This window comes from Rhinolophus sinicus, linkage group LG06 (genome assembly GCF_036562045.2).
Source record: "Rhinolophus sinicus isolate RSC01 linkage group LG06, ASM3656204v1, whole genome shotgun sequence".
NCBI classification, from domain to species: Eukaryota; Metazoa; Chordata; class Mammalia; order Chiroptera; family Rhinolophidae; genus Rhinolophus; species Rhinolophus sinicus.
Window position 1 is genome coordinate 30,748,727 of NC_133756.1, and position 16,639 is coordinate 30,765,365.

The 16,639-nt window shown below is 37.9% G+C and overlaps 1 long non-coding RNA gene across 2 annotated transcripts in view; it reads right to left on the reverse strand.

Annotated features, from left to right (window-relative positions):
* LOC141572376 (uncharacterized) overlaps positions 1–8,662 on the reverse strand; it is a 112,332-nt gene extending 103,670 nt beyond the window's left edge. The window contains exons 1-3 of one of the 2 annotated variants that reach the window (XR_012497739.1): positions 8,528–8,662; positions 6,425–6,491; positions 3,162–3,494 (exon numbers count right to left, since the gene is read on the reverse strand). This is a non-coding gene — a long non-coding RNA (uncharacterized LOC141572376). Of the gene's footprint in view, positions 1–3,161; positions 3,495–6,424; positions 6,492–8,527 lie in introns of those variants that run through there. The other variant, XR_012497738.1, reaches the window with a different exon arrangement.
* Positions 8,663–16,639: the final 7,977 nt, after the last annotated feature.

Consider the following 16,639-nt stretch of genomic DNA (forward strand, 5'->3'; position numbering starts at 1 on the left):
ACACGCATAAATCCCATTTGGATACCACAGTTAGCTACAGTAATAGGCAAACAAACAAATAAATAAGTAAAAACTGGAAATGTAAGTGAATAGCTATCTCAGACTAGGAAGGATTCTCCAAAGTAATGGAGAAATAAAAAAATAAAAATTAAAAAAAAAAACCCCGAGGGCAAAAGATTTGATGACAGATATGACTGTCTACTCTAGACTCTGCCCCCCGGCAACTCCTCTGCCGGTGTTTCTCTTCTTTAATAAACTTTCTAACTTGTTTAAAAAAAAAAAAAATTGATAACAAACTCAAACTTAAAAAAAAAATTTAAATAGTAATCTGGAGAAAATTTAATAAATCAGCTGGAACAGTATCTATTACAAATATAAGAACAATTATCTTTAATACATAATGACCCCATAGATACTGATTTTAAAAAACACTAACGATCTTAATTTAAAAAAATGAAAAAAGGAGATGAACAATTCATAGAACCAAGTCTGAGAAATGGCTAATAAAGTATTTTAAATTAAAATCTCACCAGTAACCCAATAATTTTGAATTAAAATAACAGTAAGAAATCTTTCTTTCCATCCATCAAATGAATCGAGATTTGTTTCAATGTTAATACTCACTTTGGGACAGGATGTGGTAAAATGAAAAAACTCATACACTGCTATATCAGTGACTTTCTGGAAAGCAAAAGCCTTTCAAAATCCCAATGCCTTTCAACTTTTCTGTAACACCAAAATTTTTCAAAATGAAAAATTGGAAGATAAAAAGAAGAAACAATCCTAATAACAAAACCAATACACATTTCCTTAAGTAAATGGTTTGAATATATATATATATATATATATATATATATTTAATTGATATAATTGACATATAACATTAGTTTCAAGTGTACAACATAATGATTCAATATTTGTATATATTGCAAAATGATCACCACAGTAAGTCTAGTTATGTTCATCACCACATATATTTACAATTATTTTCTTATGATGAGAATTTTTAGGATCTATTCTCTTAACAACTTTCAAATACACAACACAGTATTATTGACTATAGTCTCCCTGTTGTATACTTCTGAATATTTATATATTTTTAAAGTTGTGAATCTAATCATTCTTTTAAAGGGATCTAATCTTCCCTCTAAAGCCGTGATTCTCAAAGTGTGACCTCAGGACCATCAGCATCATCTGGAAACGTGTTAGAAATGCAAATTCTCATGCTCACCCAGACTTACTGATCCAGAAACTCTGGAGGTGGGGCCCAGCAGTTTGTGTTTAAAAGCCCTGCAGGTGATTCTGATGCACACTAAGGTGTGGAGCCACTACTCTATAAAGTTACAGAAAATATAATGGATACAAGAATGTCGTAAATAACTTCACAAGAATGCAGTTATTTCTTCAAGAAATAAATGGCATGAGGAAAAAGAAGGGGAAAATATTAAAAGTTAAAAGACTGAAGAGACAACAGCCAAATCAAAGTAACCTTATTTGAACTCTGTTTCAATCAAATCAACTATAAAAATATGTTTTCAGACAATTAGGATAAGTCAAACATGATATTAAGGAATTATTGTTTTATTATGTGCGAATGTTATAATATGTTTGATTTTCAAACAACCCTTAAAAAGTCCTTATTTGTTAGACATTTTTAAAAACTATTTTAAAACTTTAAAAAATAGATGAGGAAAATATGGCAAAATGTAAGTACTGAAATATCTAGGTGATTAAAATAGAAGTTTGTTATACTATTCTTCCTACTTTTCTGTTCATTTAAAATTTTTCATAGTAAAAAGTAAAAGAAAACAAAAAATTCAAATATTTTAGCCAATAATTACCATTTTAGAAATTTACCTTAGGGAAGTATTCAGTCTCAGAAAAGGTTTGTTTATAAAGATCTTCATTACAGCGTTATTTATACTACAAAGTGTTAGAAACAAACCAAATTTCAAAAAATAAGAAAAAGGTATAATAAATTATGAGACTTTCAAGTAATAGAATAGGATGCAATGATTAGAGATGATACATTTAAAAAGCAAGATACAAAACACATACAGCATAATTCATTATATGTAATAAATAAATATATGCCTAGAAAAAAGACTAGAAAGAACTATATTAAAATGCTAAGGGTAGTTGTCTCTGAATAAGAAAACCCACTTTTTTTCTAAATGTATTACATTTATTGGGGTGACATAGGTTAGTAAAATTATATAGGTTTCAAGTGTACATTTCTATAACACATCATCTATATATTGCATTGTGTGTTCACCACCCAGAGTCAGTTCTCCTTTCTTCACCATGTATTTGACCCCCTTTTCCCTCATCTACATCCCCACCTCCCCACTTACCCTCTGGTAACCATTAAACTGTTGCCTGTGTCTATGAGCTTTTGTTTCTTTGTTTGTCTTGTTCATTTGTTGCTTTCAGTTTTATATCCCACATATGAGTGAAGTCATTTGGTTCTCGACTATTTCTGTCTGACTTATTTCGCTTAGCATGATAATCTCAAGATCCATCCATGTTGTCGCAAACGACACTGTTTCATCTTTTCTTATGGCTGAGTAACATTCCATTGTATATATTTAGCACATGTTCTTTATTCAATCATCTATCAAAGGTCACTTAGGTTGTGTCCATGTTTTGGGCACCACGAATAATGCTGCAATGAACATAGGAGTACATATATCTTTATAGATAAATGGAAAATCCACTGTTTAAAAAGTGAACTATTTATAAATTCATAATGATTATTGACCACAGCATGTGACTCCTTAAGAGAATATTTTATTCCTATTTGAATCTCCAGAACCTGGCATATATAGATCCTCACTAAGTGTTGACCTAAATACACAATCTTGAATAAACTCTATATTCTCTAGTATTTCCTCAGCTCTTAGACTGGCATTTAGTAGTTACTCAATTATTTTGTTGATAGAAAGGTAAGGCATACTCACAAATGACAATCACAAATTGAAAATATATTTACAATTAATTTGGTTCTTTTTTTATATTAAACATCAACATGAGGCAATGGCATGGATTTCAAGTTGAATGTTGCCTGTGCTGAAATTGCCAAAAGGAAGACCAATCCTTATTTGCTCATAAAATTCCATTTATTTTGTTTAAAGCTATTTGTTTCCAATAAATTCCCCATTTGTTAAACTAAAGATCTTTTCAGTAAGGGGGAAATAATCACAAGATTTTCACAGAATAATTTTTGCGAACAAAGCATAGGGTTAACCAAAGATTAAAGATTAATGTTCACCACGATTGTATTTGTTAGAGGAAACTATGTTGCAGTAACAAGTAGATCCCCCCAGTTCAGGGAATTTTAAAAGAAAGTTTATCCTTTCTCACATAACAGTCCAGGGAAAGAATTCAGGTTAGAGGTGCCTTGCTCCACATAGTCACTGAAGGATCCAGGATGATAATAGCTCTGCCATCTTCAACACACAGCTTCCAAGGTCGTCCTGGGTAGAAACCATCAGCTGGGGGAGGAAAGGAAATGAGGGGCACGAGTGGAAGTTTTTATGGGCTAGATTTGAAAGTAATACATATCAGGTCCCTTCAAACTCCACATCACATTACCACATCTAACTGCAAGAGGAGCAAAAAAATATAGTCAAGCTCTGGATCCAGGAAGAAGAGGACAATGTACTTTGGTAGACTGTTGGTGACCTCTGACATAACGGAATTGTACGTGAAATAAATTCTCTAAATATTCTCTCTCCCACCCCCAATATTTTCCAGTGTTTAACCTCTGGTTACACTTTCATACAGGAAAAGACTCTTATAAGATATGCCCTGTCATAGTTCACAATTTATGAATAGATGATTTCCCCAAAGTTCATTTGTGAGTTTACTAGAATATATTTTCTAATAGAAGTATAATAGGCTGACCCACAACTTATTATCCTATGTAGACAAACACTATAAAACCCACTGAGTCTTGGACTCAGTATAGTAGAATGAAGTGTTCTCCCCTTCTCTTGGGGTAGAGAAAAGGTTGACTGGATAAAGCAAGTTTTTATTCAACTCCTCCTCACCTTGTTACTCTTCTTTCCTTAGGCGCATCTTCAGACTGTGCCAAAAATCCCACCCCCAGAAAGCCTATCCTTGTGCCCGTTTCCCAGTCATCACGATCATCAATGCCGCTGTGCTTATCTGGATGTTAAAACAGTGGATTTATATATTTAAAAGTATTTTCACAGATAAACTTATAATAATAGATAGCATTTCTTGAATGCTTACTATACACCAAACCTACGTTCTTTGAAATTCATTTTGCTCATTTATAAAATGGAGATAATAATACTTATCTCATGAAGTTATTGCAAAGATGAAATGAGACAATGTCCATAAAGAAGGGGAAAGGACAGTACTTGCCAGACATTAGTAAATTTACTCAATAAAAGGTAGCTATTATTTTCCTAATTGGTTTATTATTGCCCAGTGATAGAATCAACATGTGAGGAGCTCACTCAGCTCAGTTCCTTTCTCCACCAGCAAACTCCCAACACCTCCAAACTATTAAGAAAACAACAGTCACACTTTTTTGACTGTTGACCTTTGTTTTCGATGCTAATGTGCCTGAAGTGCTTGTTAAAAATGTAAAAAACATCCCCTTTCAGTCAATCTGAGGTAAGCACTGCTGCCACATCGAACAACACCAGGGGCATCATTCACCTTGTATTGCATATAAATGGGGCTTCCTGAAGTTTTGCAAATTTGTTATTCTGAAGTTGAAGCCCAGGAAATCGTATATTTAACAAATACCCAGGTGAGGACTCTGAAAGTGTGAGGACCATTCTAAAAGGCAGCCAGCATTGAGAACCACTGTCTCCATCCAGTGACTGAGAATCCCAGGGGATATCCCATCATCAAAACAGATAGCCTCCAACACTGCACACTCCAGGACCAGCCCACAGCTGTCACTATTCTTGCGTCCCACTGGTGGAATCTGCAGAGATGGGCGAAAGCGGCTCTAGGAGAGCTGACGGCAGGTTTGCCAGGGAAGCGGAGTTCATCACTTCCCAGGGTCTTGCTCCACAGTGGAATACTGAAGGTCTAAAGGCATGAGGACCTGAACATATTCCTCATGTAGCCTCAAGTCAGAAAACTCAGAGCAGAATCTTCCCTCCTCCTAAAGCCTCCAAAGAAAGCCGACCAGCTGGACCTGCCACCAAGCCACACAAAGCAATGGCAATCCAGGTGGGCATCTGGGGGACAGAGGAAGGAAAACCACCTCTCCCTTCCTCCTGTGGACCCTGAAGATTCATTTGATGTGAACCCCGAGGAGGAATTTATTTACTGAGATGGACTCCCCATCGTTGGCCAAGGGCCCAAATTTTATGAGTAAGAGTCTAGTGGCCATAGCTGACAGGGGCTTCTCACATATCATATGTTCCAGGAAGAACCTCAGCCTGAACTAACTCAGCTTCCCACACTATGCCCTGCTTGTTAAAGCCCTGAGTCAACCACCACAGGGAACCCCTGGTTTCCTCTTTCTACCAATGGACTAAGACCTGTCCCATCCAATCAGAACTGCAGAATTTGGATACCTCATTTACATAAAATGGACCTAATTGAGAACCTGGACAGGACCTTTTCACTGTAGAAGGCAGGCTCCCCTTTGTCTCAGTGGAACACAATTTAAGTGCCCACCTCACTCCGAGTCTCTCAGGCTACAGCTCCATTTTGCTCAAAAAAATGCTTTTAATCCTTTATTACAGTCTAAAGTTAATTTTGGTTTACTTTCCATGGGGTAAGAACTCCGTAAATTAAAAAACCATTTCCTGCCCGTCCATTACCTCCATCATTCCCACAATAGACCTAGGCACACATTAGCACCCCTTTCACAGGCCAGGAAACGAAAGTGCAGCTGGAGGTGACAAACAGTTTTTAGGCTCCAAAGCCACTTTCTGCCTCTACACATCTTCACTCTCACTGCTCATCTTGGAGCAGGACTGGGAGTCATCTGCAATAAAAGGAATGCAGCAAAGATTTGCAGAGCCTGCTGTGGTGTGGCGGTTTCTTTCTGGGCACTACCTGCACTTACTTCTCAGTCGTCTCCTGGGCTCACCCAGCCCTCCTGGTAATGCCCAGACTCCGTGTGCCTGTGATGGGAGATTCTCCCTGTCACAGGCTGCTCACTCATTAAGACCCCTGGTTCCTCCCTGCCATTCTAATTATGCACAGCAATTATAATAAAGAAGCTCCCTCCCTTAAAAAAATAAAAATAAAAAGTGCAAGGGTCTGAGAAAGAACATGTCCCACAAGCTAGTTCGGTGCCTACAAGTGGCTATAATCAAATATCAACAAAATAACATTTTTTTGAAGCCATCTACTACAACCTGATCACGGCTTGGTTATTCAGAGCTCTTCTCAGAAGCTGAATTCAGTGGAATGAGACTTTTACCTGTCATTTCCTTCCAAAGGCTTCACCAGGCTCTTCAGACATTATCTCATTAATCCTCAGGACAGCTCTGTGAAACAGGTGGCAGACAATGGACTTTTCATTACAGGTAGCTTGAGGCATGAGCGGGGTTCCTGGTCCCATAAAACCAGAGTCAGTACCTGGGTGGGTCTTCTGCAATCTCCCCAGTCTTTATCCGTAAGACACTATGCGTCCAACTTTTTGCTGGGGAAAATCTTCACCAGTTCCCATAGGAGAAAGGTGGTTGGGAAGGCAAATTGCATTCATGTGCCCATTCCATTCATTCACAAATATCTATTAGCTACTACTTAATACTTTTTGGAAGTACATTGGTGCTGAATTATAAACGCACAAGTAAGCAACTCTGTTCTGAGGAAATGACTATGGAACCATAAAAAAGAAAGGAAACACACATTAATTGAGCACTAATTACTAACTGCAAGGCATTGTGCTGGTATCTTTACTTAGATTTTCTCTTTTATTCCTTATAATAAGTTAGAGTGGTGATAACAGATACCATCAACTTTAAAAAATTTTACATTTTTACAATAATTGGTCACATATCTACAGTTAATACATATTACAGCCAGACTTTGAACTGAGATTTGTCTGATTCCAAAATCCATAGTCCCTACCTTTAAAGAGTATACCACCCCGATAATAAAGATAAGTATACAAATGGCTTTATAAGTATACAAATTGCATACTTATAAAGATAAGTATACAATTATTATTGACTTATGGCCAGTAATAATCATGATAATAGTTAACATGTATTGAGCACTTGGTTATGTGCCAGGCATCACACCAAGCACTTTATACAGATTCTTTCATGTAATCTTCACGTCAACTATTAATTATCCCCAATTATAGATGAAAAAAATCTGAGGCTTAGAGAGGTTAAAGAACTTGCCTGCAGGAGAAAAAACTTGAAGGACACCACTGCCATCACAAGAGGAGTGGGCTTGTTCTACAAAGTCCCAAGAATTAATATGACAAAAGGTCAGAAGCTTCAGAGAGATAGATTTGGGTTAAATAAACCTCCTCCCTCTGGAGGGAGCAAATTCCCCTTCTAAAAAGTTGAAACAGCAAATTGCACTTCCAAGACACATTGCAAAATGGATATTATTATGTCAAGAATGTTCTCCTGTTCTCTGCCTCCCCACCCCCACTCCCACTTTAACTTCCACACATTCTTCAGATTTCAACCTAAATATAATTTCTTCAGAGACGTCCTTCCAGAGTCTCCACACTAAGGGCCTCCCTTGTACGTCATCTAAGTTTCCTGTACTTCTCTTTCACAGCCATTTTAAATGTAACTAAGTAACTAATTATGGAATTAATTATGGAATGTAACTTCTTATAGGGCAGAGACTATGTGTGTCTTGTTCCTGGGTGTTTACCTACCTGGAACCTCCCAGTGTCTGGCACGTGCTAGATGCCCAGTAAATATTTGTTGAGTGGATGAATGGATGACTGTTGATGGGTGATTGGACCCCATGTGGATTCTCAGAACTGACCCAGCTGAAGATGACATTAACTCCCGCTGCTAAGCTGACTTGAACATTCCTACCCATGTTCTTGTAGCCTTTCACACACCTGTTACAACACCCACCTCATTGCACTCTTTCACACTTTACCCTTTCCTTGTTAGCATCTCAGTGTCAAAACCTCATTCCCCCTGGTCCATCCTTATTCTGGACACTGCATGGCAAGGATTAGCATTCATTTCCAATATCCTTGGCTTTGCTGCACCGACTCATTTCATGTTCGTCTGTGGGCTTTGGCCTGCCTATCTTCCTTGTCCATCTGTTTGGACAGCAGTGTGCCTGCTTGTGGGTGGTTAGATTCTTGGCGTGGGATAGACTCTCCAAACAATGCAAGAGGTTTACATGGGCAAGCTGCACGGCGCAGTCAGAGGCATTTGTCTTGTGGGGAGGATCTTCTCTCTGAAAGTCAGGGTGACACATGGCCCTTTAAGACTTGATCATACCTCTAGAAATGTGGATGCCCAAACCAAAAGAAGATCAAAATCTCAAAAGGAAAATAAAAAATAGTCACAAAGCATGCATTTGACAAACGTACCTGACAGTCCATTCTGGGCTGCGCAGTGATGGGTAAGTGCTAGCGATACATGACCTGCAAAACCAAGGAAGAGCAATGTGTCGAGTGTAGCAAATATAGGAAGTTATAGGAGCTCGGAGCAGAGATGGGAGTGTTTCACAGACCAGAAGAGTTTCTGGGAAAATCCAGTACATACACCCAGAAAACCATGCCAGGGGTTTTCTGCACATTGTGTTATATTAGGCAACAGAGGAGAAAAATGAACTGCAACAGAGAGAGAACAGCTAAACCCAGAACCCAAGATGTAGCCATGCCAATCAGTGGCAAGCAAGCAAATGGGCAGGCTTAGTAAGAGCTATGCCAAGGAGACGCAGCCTCTTGCATTTAAGATGAAAAAAAAAAACATTTTCATTCCAGTTATTTAGGATAAAAGAAATGTGGCAATGTGGGGCATGAGGAAAGGTGAAGTGTGCTCTAAGGAGGTATGCTTCCTTCCAAGAGTACTGTCAATACCTACATATAGTCCCAGATGAGTGTACACACACACACACACACACACACACACACACACCCCACATGGCAAAACAACACTGTCTGCTATGGGGCAATGTTTCATAGAATTCTAAGTGAATGAGCCAATTATGAAGGCATGTAAAACTCTGGCAAAAATATTTGTTATTTCAATGGTTTTTGAATGAGCCAGGGAACTTTGGAATGTGAATCCTCTGTTTGAAAACACACTGTTCTTTTCAAATGACTAGAACAGCAGGGCCCTGTGAATTCCAAAAGTGATTTAACCTTCCTAAATGGGAGAAGTGACTATGAAAAGGAGGTAAACAAAATAGGGAAGGAAGAAAGTGATACGCAAAAACCAAAGGAGAGGAAAAAATGAATTTTATGATGAAGACTAGAAAAGCAGAAGCTGGAAAAAAGAGAAAATAAAGTCCTCAGCCTCCTGACGCTTTTCTTTTTCAAAGGGAAACAGGCAACAATGATAATAAACGAGTAAATTAACAAATGATTCTATAGTTTTCAAAGAGTGATCAAATAGGGGCTTGGGGATGCAATCTTAGGCAGATGGCCAGGGAATCCCTATCTGTAGAGGTGACTTTGAGCTGAGACCTGAATGATGAGGAGCGAGCCACGCAAATATCTCGGGTAAGAGCAGAACAGGCAGAAAGAAGAGAAAGTGTAAAGGCCCTGAGGCAGGAAAAGGTTTCATCTGTTCAGAGACCACCAAGGCCAATGTGGCTGGAAGGTAGTGAACAGGAAAAATGTGGTAAAGACAAGGTTGGAGAGGGCACGGCAGGGGCCAGATAACACAGGGCTTGGCAGGCCATAGTGAAAAGCTTGGCTTTTATTACAAGTAAAATAGGAAGCCATCAGAAGACTGGACATAAGGAAGTAACATGATATAATATGCTTTTTGAAAGATAATGCTGTCCATTGTGTGCAAAATAAACTGTAGGGGGCAAGAGTAGAAACAGAGATCTGTGAGAAATGTATTGCAATTGTACAGGTAAAGATGGTGGAAGGTGGCGATAAATGGTCAGATTTAGAGTATATCTCAAATAAATATATTTTGCATCCTTCACCACCGTGCCAAACTTTTCACTTATTACACATTATTTTATACTCATAATCACACTTTATTTTTCTGACTGATCTCCTTAGATTATAATAATTGCAACTTATTTATAGAATTCTATATAGAATCATTAATTCATTTAGTAAACATTTATGGACACCTATGAAAACCCAGGTGGGACCGTTCTTTTTTAAAATATTTGTTTGATTTTATAGTTGTTTCTCTTCTTGCCAGATACATTTTATTTATACTCACACTCCCAAGTTGCTTTGCTTATTTTCTATATCTAGAATTTTCCTTTTGAATAGCTTCCTGTCTCTCCCTCTCTCCCATTTAGTATATGTTTTCTTGGCTCTTTCCTTCCTTTTTCAAATGTTCTTTATTTTACACAATAGCTCTGAAGTTAACAAAAATTACAAAATTTTTCACAAAATATATAACTTAACACGACAATCTTATAAAGTAGCGCATGCAGATATGATTAATGCCTTTTTACATTGAACAAAGTGAGGCTCAGAGAGGTTCAAAGATTTGCCCATGGTCATAGAGCTCAGTGGAGGATAAGCTGAGAGCAGCGCAGTAGGGTCAAGGTACCCTGAGTCCTAAATCAATGCCTTCCTACCGCACTACCTGTATCCTCTGTCTTCCCCTTCAGAGACCACCTGCATTGGACCCTGGAAAGCAGCTGCTTATGCAAAGGAGAGGATCGATAGCTCTGTGATGGCGAGGACAATGCTCTCACTCTGTATTCAGTGTATTGATTCTTCTCTGTGTGTAGTTAGTGTAGTTCTCACCATGCCAAGATGTACCTTAGACTTACCGTATGTAGATTTTACCAAAAAAACAAGAGTTAGTCAGAAAAGACTAGGCTTCAACTCTTTGCAAGTGGACAGATAAGTCATGATTCGATTTAAGAAATATTTGATTGGGTACCTACCACGTGCCATAAATATTGATCGGAAGGATAAATAATTCTATATATTATAGAAATGTAAGCTATGATCACAATGTAGGTGGAAAGACAAGACAGAAAAAATAAAAGATTAGATCATAAAATAAGATGTAATAAGTGAAGCAATCTAGCACAGTGATTAAGAACACAATAGGCATTGACCTTTTTAAAATTCTGGGTATAGAGAGGCGAACAAGACAAGACAGTTCCTGCTCTCATGAAGTTTCTACTCTAGCCTACTCTCCTAACTGTTATTCTTGCCTTAACAGCCTCAGAATCTTCTTAAGGTTCTCCATAACTAATAATTGCTAACACTTACTAGGTGCTTACTAAAATTACCTTATTTGGTCCTCTCAAAAACCCTATGAAGTGGGTAGCATTATTATCAACTCCATTTTCCAGATAAGAAAACCAAAAAGACCACACAACTAGTAAATGGCAGAGCCAGCTTTGAATCAAGGCAGTCTGGTTTTGGAGTTCACGTGCCTATGAGCCCCTATGCAGGGGGTGATCCAGGTTTTGTGGGACCTGAAGCTTATACAATTCTAGAGAAAAAAGAATGCAACAATACAAATATGAAAATTACGTACAGGGTCTGGGAAGGGGCGCATGCAAGACTTGTGCTTTATTAGCTTCACAGTAAACCTGCCTTTAGTTTCAAGGTAACCTCATCTCTTCCACTAAGCAACACTTTAAGCATGAGGTCTGTTATTAAAACAATGACTGTCTCAGTCCAAATACGTAGATGGTGGGTAAGTGAAGAGAGCAAGAAAATAAGCATTACCACTTTGAACTGTGAAACTATGAATGAGATTTTTCTGGTTCTTCATTTCAAGTCAGTGAGCGATCGTAAGTTACCTACTGTGTGCCAAGCACTGTGATACACTGCAGTGTATATAAAAATGAGCTTAAAATTATAGATAGATAGCTATAGATAGATAGACAGATCCACTCTCAAGGATTCCAGTTTACGTATCCAGTATTAGATAAACGCAAAAAGAGACCAATACACCAGCACTACCCACCCTTGAAGAATTTAAATGATAATAAACACTTACTACTTACTGCTTACTGTATAACTAGGATTGCTGTAAGTGAATTACAGCTGATGGCGGAGCTACTAATATTACCATCATCCCTATTTCACAGATGGAGAAACTGACCAGGGAGTGGCATATCTAGTTCTAACTCAGATGTGCTAATTCTTGAGCCATACTCTTAACCACTCTTCTACTCCAATCATTTTAGAAATGCTGAGATTGAAAACATGAACGATTTGAGATCTAAAGCTTCTAGATCCCTCCTAACCACCATCTTTTTCATGAAGCCTTCCCTGCCCATCTCAGATAGTCAGGTCCCCCTCTAAATACACGTGTGTAGCCCTCCATATTCACCTCTCTCGTAGATGATTAATGAATCACTGCTTGTCTCCTTTCTTAGACCATAAGCTTCCTGATGGCATCTGTCTTCAGCATGTAGTAGGTATTGGATAAATACTTCAGGACTCAATGAATAAATGAGCAATGCACATCAGAATATGGTCAAGTGATCTGTTCATTCTGTGGTAAACGATTTATCTGCCATAGGTTTTAGATGGGATGTGAAAGTAAGATTTAGAAAAGTGGAGGGAAAAAGAAAACGAAAACATTTGAGGTCAGGGCAAAAGCCTGGGCAAAAGAGCAGCAGTGGGAATGATTACGACATGAGAAGTGAGTTAGTTTCCTATTACTTCTGTTATAAATTACCAGAAACTTAATGGTTTAAAACAACACAAATGTATTCTTTTATACTTCTGGAGATCAAAGTCCATAAAATCAAGGTGTCAGCAGAGCTGCGTTCCTTCCGCAGACTTCAGGGGAGAATCTGTTTGCTTGCTTTTTCAACTTCTGAATTTCTGGGCTCCTGTTCCTCTCCTCACATCACTCACTTTCTTGCTTCCATTGTCACATCTCCTGCTCCTGCTGCCCTGCTGACCCTCCTGCTGCCCTCTTATAAGGACCCTTGTGATGATATCATTGGGCCACAGGGATAATCCAGGATCATCTCGTCATTTTAAGATCCTTAACTTAATCACATCTGCAAAGTCTTTTTTCCTATATAAGGTAACATATTCACAGGCTCCCCAGGTTCTGGCCATTAAGACATAGATATCTTTGGAAGGCCATTATTCAGCCTACCACAAAAGGTAACAGTAAAAAGACAGTCTAGACAGCAGGTTCTGTCCCTATAAGACCATAGGCTGAATGGATAAAGAGTTGGCCAGGCTTCTTTCTAGGCAAAGGGGTCTGGACTTGTTGTCACAAAAATAGTCATTGTAGAATGTTAAAAGGGTCAAGTCATTAAGAAAATGGTTTTTAAAAGACTTATTTGGGGCAGAGGACATGAAGAGACTTTTCTCTAAAGAGGACATACAGATGGCCAATAGACATATGAAAAGATGCTCAGCGTCACTGATCATCAGGAAAGCAAATAAAAACCACAATGAGATACCACCTCACTCCTGTCAGAATGGCCATCATCAACAAATCAACAAACAACAAGTGTCGGCGAGGATGTGGAGAAAAGGGAACCTTCATGTACTGTGGGTGGGATTGCAAATTGGTGCAGCCACTATGGAAAACAGTATGGATGTTTCTCAAAAAAATTAAAAACAGAACTACCTTATGACTCAGCAGTTCCACTCCTGGGTATTTATTCAAAGAAATCCAAAACACTAATTCAAAACAGTATATGCACCCCTATATTTATTGCAGCGTTATTCACAATAGCCAAGATATGGAAACTGAAATGGCAATCAGTATACAATTGTCAAAGGAAATTGTGGTACATTTATACAGTGGAGTATTACTTTGCCAGAAAAAAGAACGAAATCTTACCATTTGCAACAACATGGATGACGTAGATAACATGCTATGTGAAATGAGTCAGACAGAGAAAGACAAACACCATGTAATCTCACTTATATATGGAATTTAAAGAACAGAATAAACGAGCAAACAAAACAAATAGACACAGAGATACAGAGAAAAAACTGATGGTTGTTAGATGGCAGGGGGTTGGGGGATGGGGGAGAAGGTGAAGGGATTAGAAAGTACAAATTGGTAGTCACAAAATAGTCATGGGGATGTGAAATACAATATGAGGAAAATAATCAATAATGTTGTATAGATTATGCAGGGTGCCAGATGGATACTGAACTTTTCGGGGAGATCACTTCATAGTTTGTGTAGATGCCTAAACACTGTGCTGGACACCTAAAGCTGATGTAGAATAATATTGAATGTCAACTATAATTAATATATATATATATATATATATATATATATATATATATATAGTCATGGGGTGTAAAGTACAGCATAGGGAATATAGTCAATGGTATTGTAACAGCTATATACTATGTCAGAGGGGTAGTAGACTTGGGAGGGTATCACTTTGTGAGGTGTGTAAATGTTTATGTACACCTGAAACTAATATATAATATATATATATATATATATATATATATATATATATATATATATATAAAATACATTGATTTAAACCTAACAAAGAGTAACAACCATTAGAATTAATATAAAATCTGAACTGTAGAATATTTTAAAGTAACTATAATAAAGCAAATGCAAATATAAATACACACATACATACATACATACAATAAAAAAAGATTTATTTGGCCACACTGTTATTTGCTTCAGTTGAAGCCATCTTTTTCTCAACATAATAACTAGTTGCATATAGAATTTTATTGTCATATGCACTTTCACATATAAGCCTACCTGGTATGTATAATTATCTCCATTTTAGATATGGGGACACTGAGTTTAGAGGCATTAACTGACTTCTCTAAGGACATGTTATATATATAATTAACATATTGTAGAACAGAGCCGGAGAATTTGAGGAGGCAGTGCAGTGCAATGGGTAAGTACAGATGGCTTTGGAAGCAGACCTCAGTCCAAATATTAACTGTCCTTTACTAGCTATGGGACTTTGACCAAGTTATCCTACTTCTCTAAACTTCATTTCCCTTTTCTCTAAAATGAGGCTGATAATAACTCCTACCTCATAAGTTTTTTGTAAGGATTAAGTAAGATAATGCTAGTAAAGAAAGTACTTAGCACAGAGCAATCAATAAACTGTAGCTATTATTATTACAAATCCCACCCCCTTTCCATCACATCAAACGCAAATGAGACCATCTGAGATGATACTTTTTTTTTTAATCAGCTTATATTTCAACACAGGCAGATTCAAAATCCGACTTTATAAGAGGCTATTAAATATAGGTTTAACAATATCTTCTAGTAAGTGAACTTTCCAGTTCTTCCCAATTAAAAAAAATTAAATGTCTTCATAATGTGTATTAGACAGTGCCCTAAAAGCATGTTAATAATTTTAATTCCAACTCTAAATTATTCTCAGTGTAATTTCCCATAAACTCTAATTTTCTTCAATCAAGGTCTGATTTGTTCAGCTGGGTTATGTGTGAGAGACCAAATAAAATAGATGTCGTTTTTCAGTCAATCAGCATGGACTGGTTTATATAACTTCAATGGACAAGCGAACATTTGCCAAGTGGTCTGAATTAACCTTTACTTTGTGCCCATTTCTAGGAAGAATGAATGAATGAACACCAGAGGCCTGCTGGCCTGAGAGCCTCTGCCTGGTGTCTGGCACCCAGAGATGTTTCCTGGCTGACCTTCTGGAGAATGTCCAACCCCGAGAAAAATGGAATCCAAAAGAAGACACAGAATCAGGCTCCATGTTTTCAGAGATTGTATCACATTGGTCACTGGAGTCAAACATGTTTTAACCATCGGCCCTGAGCTCTGTCATGCAACATATTAAAATGAAATGCAAGAACAGTTTGAATCAATCCTTCCTCTTCTTGAAAATCACCTTTAACCCCTGGGGGTGCTGATAATCCCTTTGTAGTTTATCCAGGACACATTCATCAGTGAGGCAGCTAAGCCAATTGTGGCCGCAGCGTTCGCAGGTGACCATGCAGTTTGCCTGCCTTCCCAGAGATACAAGAGACAAAACCAACCTGACAGAGAGGAGCTGGCAGTGCAGGGTCACACAAGAGAGTGGCCCAGGCCAGGCTTTTTGTGCTTATGGACAGGAAAATGCGGCCCTTGGCAGTCCAGCCTTTGCATTCACAGGCTTCTCTTAGGATGCAAACCACAATTCTGAAAAAGAAAAGGGGTTTTCAAGCAGAAACAGAGATTACAAATAAGGATCATTCGACAACAATAACCAAAAAATAAACCCTGGCAGCCACCATTGCTAAGCGAGCCTGGTGGATGCCAGTCTTGCCTTCTCAGTTCCTGATCCAATCAGTAGCTCAACAAATTATCTAGTTTCTGAAGTCCAATGGGCTCTGACCACAGACCAGGAGAGCAAGCCGCATTTAAATGTGAAAAGCTGTTACTGATAGAACCCTGCTGGCAGGCACAAAAAGTACTTTTTACAGATAAAAAGCATGTTTGGCAAATTTGGCTGTTTTGTGCTGGTGAGTTATACAGTGTTTTTTACAAACAAACAAACAAAAACCCCAAAATTAACATCCACTTCCCCATTAAAAAAT